Source organism: Procambarus clarkii, chromosome 21, assembly GCF_040958095.1.
Source record: "Procambarus clarkii isolate CNS0578487 chromosome 21, FALCON_Pclarkii_2.0, whole genome shotgun sequence".
In the NCBI taxonomy this organism is placed as follows: domain Eukaryota; kingdom Metazoa; phylum Arthropoda; class Malacostraca; order Decapoda; family Cambaridae; genus Procambarus; species Procambarus clarkii.
The window spans coordinates 586,842-593,519 of record NC_091170.1 but is presented as its reverse complement, the minus strand read 5'-3'; positions in this window follow the sequence as shown (position 1 = coordinate 593,519).

Below are 6,678 nucleotides of genomic sequence, written 5' to 3'. Positions count from 1 at the left end.
ATGTTGGAATGTAGCTACTTTGTATAAAGAGATGGATACCTTCATAACAAAAATACATTTCAGTTTTTATAATTTGATTTATTAAATACAATTTTGTACAAATTTATTATAAAATTTTTTAGCTATCAGATATTCACGGAAGCTACATGTGACTGATTGGCAAGTAATCGGCCCAGTATTATAGATACCATTTAGCAATCCTTGTTCAGTTGTCACAGTCCCAATAATCACATCCATATGAGAACGTTTAATTAGAAGCTGTCGTCCAGCAAGATGATTATCATGTAATATTACTGGATGACCAAACATGTAATCACCTTTTTCATTATGAGATAAAACATTCATTCTGATGAGAGCGTCATATGTGTGCACTGGATCTCTCAAGTAAGACAAACAGGCGTTTACATAAGTATTTTGGGTTAAAGGAACCATGGATACTTTTTCCCAATACCTATCTAAATTGAAGAGGTTATAAATCATTTTATCTCCTTTACCATGGACATTAATAAGCATGTCCACTATTTTCTTCACTTTGTCTGTAATTATTTCTCTGAAGAATTTCTCATTATGGATACATTTTTTCTTGACAATTTTTTGTTGTTGTTTTTTTTTGGATGATACCATGACTATTATGATTGCCTTGGAACTTCCTGCCTCCTCTTATACAAAAGTATAATTGACATAAATCTATATCAGATTCCTTAAATATATATGTGTGGTGAAAATAAAATTTAATTATCTTCTTTTAGCAACTGATGTGATAAAAATCTTTTCATCAATAACATTATAATATAGATTGTATATTATTTTAAATTTTGAATTATATCCTAGTTAATAGATGAATAATTGGTGTTCAGGGAGAAAAGTAATCTGTAATCCCCAACTCATTATGATATAATTCAAATTGGGGAAAAGGATATAATTTATAGTTTTATCTTATAAGATAAAGGTATATTATCATCTCAGAGGATTAGTTATAGTTTGCATTCTGTAATTGTATAATTTTTGTAGTGATGCTGAAATAGACTGTTGAAAATCTAAGAGTTGTGGAAGATTTAAAATCAGTAGTTAACAAGAGTAATAATATACACGATTTTTAGGATCTGGACCAGTGAACATGGATGGTAGTGTGAAGTAAGTGTGACTGAAGTTTATTAGGGGGTACTTCGTTCTTAATGTTGATCATGTACTCTGGGTCACCTGATCTAAAAAAAATAATAAATATTATGGCTGATAAGACAAGCTGAATAAGTCAACCTAAGCTTAGTTTAATATAAAACTCGACCAAAAAGATAGTGGAAAGTGTTCTTCACAACCAGACGCCCTGGAGTCTGGCTGAGGTAACCTCGCTGTATATAAGATGGCGCGTGTCGCCGTCGTCGCCACCACAGTGTTCAAAACCACAGCAGTATAACCAACATCCTACAAGAAAACTCATTCTCATACAGCTACAGAACCAGCTATTTGAGAGAATTAATTATCTGCAGTAGAATAATAAGAATATACTGCTCATACACGTTTGACAGGGCCGGCGCCTGCTACTCTGACAGCATCTCGTACTGGGTTTTGTATATGTACAGAAGAGTATGGAAGGGGAAGTATTCAAGATAATAGTCTTGTGTCTACTAGTTTCCACGAGAGTTGAGGCTGACACAATGGTCGGTCCCGAGAAGATCAAGGTCAAGGTCAAGGGGGACACTGCCGATTACATCCAGATGTCTGCTAATAATAACCTCATTGTTGCACATCAGAACCAACAAGCAGCTGCAGGTAAGATCAGTCATCCATATATACACACATACTCCAATTGAAAGTTTATTTAAAGTCAATAGTTATGACAAGATTCTTAGACACATTAAGTAAGATAACACAAATCAAGTGGTAATTTCTATATAAGAGACACAAAATATTAACCTTACTTATGCCTTATTATCTGTTTTACAGGACTGTTTCTATCAGCAACGTATGATTCTGTCTCTCCGGTCAGTCACTCTGCCGGCTTCCCCAGTGCAAAAGAGGAAGAAGAAGAAGAAGAAGAAGAAGGAAGAATAAAGTTATTTACCGATTGCATAACACACATTCTTCACTTACTCCAATTCTAACACAGGTTATGTCCTTGAGGCAAAGAGCCAGTTTTTTATAGCTGAGATGATTTCCAGTCACTGCAGTTATTTTTCCTTGTGGCAAAGAGCCAGTTTTTTATAGCTGAGATGATTTCCAGTCACTGCAGTTATTTTTCCTTGTGGCAAAGAGCCAGTTTTTTTTATGGCTGAGGTGATTTCCAGTCACTGCAGTTATTTTTCCTTGTGGCAAAGAGCCAGTTTTTTTTATGGCTGAGGTGATTTCCAATCACTGCAGTTATTTTTCCTTGTGGCAAAGAGCCAGTTTTTTTTATGGCTGAGGTGATTTCCAGTCACTGCAGTTATTTTTCCTTGTGGCAAAGAGCCAGTTTTTTTTTATGGCTGAGGTGATTTCCAGTCACTCTTCCCAGTGGGCCCCTCCCTCCCCGCCTTCACTCTGCTGTAAACGTAAATGTACGTGTGCGGCAGAGGAGGAAAAAGGGGAGAGAGAAAAAAAGCATTTTAGTTATTTTTCCTTGTGGCAAAGAGCCAGTTTTTTTTATGGCTGAGGTGATTTCCAATCACTGCAGTTATAGAGAGCTAGTTTACTAGTGTCACAACAATTATTTCCCTGTGGCAAAGAGTCAGTTTAATAAATAATAAGGCTTAGGTGAATGTATATTATTAAACAAGCATATTTAACAATAACAATATTTTTTTTTTTTTTTTTAAATTTCTTCAATATTTACCATGGATGTACATTTGTATGCTAAGTTAATATTTGCTAACATTAAATCGTCATGATAACGTTGAAGGTATTTTGATCCACAGATAACTCCACTTTCATTTTCATTTTTTTCTGTTTCTGTTTCATTATTTTGAATAGTTTCCAATTCAATGTGTTTCATGTCTGAGCGTATTTGAGTCAATTCTGTATGAATTCGAGCAGCTCCTATACTACGGAATGATACAAGTTCCATGGGTCCTGTGGAAAGACCACCACGTCGTCCTCGAACTGGTGCTCCGGTCAGTTCAGAAAATACAACTTCATCTGCTCGTGAAGTGTGCATCGTAGCATTTGCGCGGTGATTGGTAACACACATATAAGAACCTTCATATAAACTAGCTAAAACTGGCTCATTATCTCTATTTAAATATGGTTCACCCGTAGTAGGGATTCATAAGGATTCCAGTACAAGTTTTTCGACCCCACTGTAGATGTTCAATAACATTTTCAAAAGTGAGAGTAAAAGCTGCATCCATGTAATTCAAATTATCAAAGGTATTGCAATATAAATCTGGAGCTTGTCTTTTAAGTGAATGAGGGTTAACTAAAACATCAATGGGTACATTTGATGAAAACATATCACCCTGACTCATTAATTTAATGTAAGGCATATCCTGTTCACTAACTAATCGCCCAATTACACCTTTTTGTGAAGTGGGTGTTTGTAACTTATCACCTAAAGATGGTATATATGGTGACACTGTTATCAGAGAAAAACGCCAACTTTGTAGTACTGGTAAATCTACACTATCTATTTTAAAGTACCTAAATGTAATGTAATTAGGATGATGTTCTTTAAAAGCTAAAGAATATTGAGATTTCTTCAACCGTTGTTGCCGTTCAAGGGAAGGGTGGTGTGGATCATTTACTGTAACTCGGTAGTCATTTCGACTCCCTTTTCCATTCTTCGTCCCTGTGGATACTGGAACAGAATCGTCATATATAGGCTCTTTTAAATCCCCAATTTTACCATTCCAAATAAGAGCAAGAGTATTGGCATCTATGTGAACGAATTCTATTTCTCCATTTGTAAAATTAAGCAAACTATTATCTTCTTGACACTTGGGATTAACCCCTTTTAAAATTCCCAACTGAACACCACGTTGAAGTGGGGTATGCTGATCAAAATAGGTCTGACAAAAAGTTGGTAGTGCATTCTGTCCTGATCCATAATTATATCGAACAATTGATGTTTCATAAGAAACACCTGAAAATAACCCACGGTCTATACTATCTTGTTTTACTGTAATACTGTCTTCGGGATTGTGCCAGTTTACTACTGCCACCATAGGATTTTGACAAGGAATGGGTAAAAGTTTACTCATTCGAGATGTTGTGTATAATGTATGAATAACTGTCTTTTGATGAATTTCACCTACAGAATGAGTATTGACAGAAATACCAGCATAATGACGATACGATTGCAGACTGTTACTAATTCGAGGGGGATGGGCAGCATTAGGACGGCTAATCGCTCGAGCATTTGGCCCCATAATATTAGGTATTTTTTCCCGGTCATAACCAATATAGAGTAATTCAAAATCCTCTTTGAGATCACTATTTTCTTTTCTGAGAAAAATCTGAGGTTGCATTTGAGGTGGTAAATAAAAAAATGGATTAGCCTCCATTTGAAAAGTGTCTATTTCCTTAGACGTATAGAGTTGGCCATTGGGTAAAATTTTATAAGACATACGTGGCAGACTGGTGCATATCCACAGTTGATTTTTTTTGTATTCTAATAATTCTATACAGGCGATATTTAATTTCAAAATATATTGAACAAATCGGTATAAATTGTCTACTCCAAATAAACAAACATATTCCCATTGAACTAGAGGCAAATGAGGAAAAAAATGTTGAGCTGCAGAACCATTCTTGATCGAATCTAATGGGAAATTAAACAGTTTATTATGAATAATTATATAGACATATTTAGATTCTAACTGATCAAGTTGTGAAGGATTTCCCACTTGTCTTAGTTGAGGGAGATATGTAAATAAGAATTTATCAGGTTGTGAATTACACATGCTGGTAGAGGCGATTATCACATCAGGTATCATTTCTAATATGATACCACATCGTTGAGGAGTATCAGGTGTATTGAGTAAATCAATGAAACCGACCTCACTTACCGTTATAGATTTAGGCTCTTTGGCTTTGGAATCTTTAGGCAATAATTTTTGTAATCCACATGCCACCAGACATATATTGGCATATGAATTAGATGAATAATTCCGACTAAACCGACCAATTTTATTCCATTCATTATTCCCGCTATTATTAAATGAATTACCACCATTATTTTCATTTAAAGTATTTATACTTGCAGAATTGCTTAATATTTTTGTTTGCGTAATACTCTCATCAATATGACCACACCGAATAGCAGTGGCTTTAACTTTCAAAGGATTAATTGCAATCATAGCTACTCGTGGTCCTGATAATTTTAATCTTATATCATTGTTCCCTTCATTCATATTATTATTATTATTATTATTATGATTGGATGTATAATTTTCCAAAATTTTAAGATTATTTTTGTTAGCATCGCTCCTTTTTAATCGATAATATTCCATTAAAACTGTTAAATTTTCTTGAGAAAGTGAATGGTTAAGATCTTTCAAAATTTTAACCACCTTGTTATGGAGTAGTGTAGCATTTACTTTGCGTATAGCTAGATTTAAAAAACAATTAATAAATATTTCACCAGTTGTAAAGATTGCCATATTTCCTAAATGATTAATATCCTGGTTTATATAGGAAGAGAGAAAAGGCCATTTTTTAATCTTAGATTCTTCATAAATAATAACTGCTTTTTCTTTCCTGCTAAAATGAGGACGTCGACGATCTGGCCATATTATCGACTTGATGGAACATACAGATTCACTCACAATGAAATTGCCCGGATAAACGTCAAAGGGGAAGTTTTCACATATAAGACATTTAAACGGGAAATGTGTATTTGGGGGGATTAGCCGATTACTTTGCCAGCACTTCCATTGTTCATAATCAATAGGTCTCTCAGGATCTTCTACCAACATTTGCCACATTTGACCACTTTTCATTACAGGCACTGCAAAATTATACTTGGCATAATCTGCTAGTCGCTTGTCATTATCCCATTCAGGAAGTTGTAGTCCTACCCCTAGTACCAATTTGCGATCTAGATAATATTTTATAAATTGGGATTCATCACTTTTGGATTTTAGTAGATATGGTTGATTACTCAGATGAAATGTTATGCCAGGGTAAATTTTAAATAACTTTTCAAAACTATCATTTTCGATTTGAAGCTTATTGTAGAGACTGTGTCTAAGAAATAATTCTAATTCAGCATCGGCTGAATCAATGATCGAACATTTAGGACAGGGTTTAAGGTTTCCACCAGGTAAAGCCCATTGTCGATGCCGATAATTGAAAATACCTCTTGTGTTAATCATTATTATATAATAATTATATGAAAATGAAATGTAATTTATATTTTAGTTAATAAAAAAAATATATATTGTAAGTATCTTTTATCCCTGGAATTGAAATACATAGTAAATAGATTTTGTTGAGATTTTTATTACAACAAAAGTCTTAAAACGTAAATAAAATAAAAGTGTAACAGTTTAATTTTAATTTGGCCTATAAACAATTATGTATTTTTTTTTTTTTTGTTTTTTTAGTCGTTACGATTTGAAATATCAATGAGCCATCCTGCTATTATTTTACTAAGGATAGGTTTAATCAAAAATATAGTTAGTAAAATAATTATTCCCAAAATCCAATTATTTTCCCAAAGACTTACTAAAAATAGAATAAAAATAGTTATTATTAATATTTTTT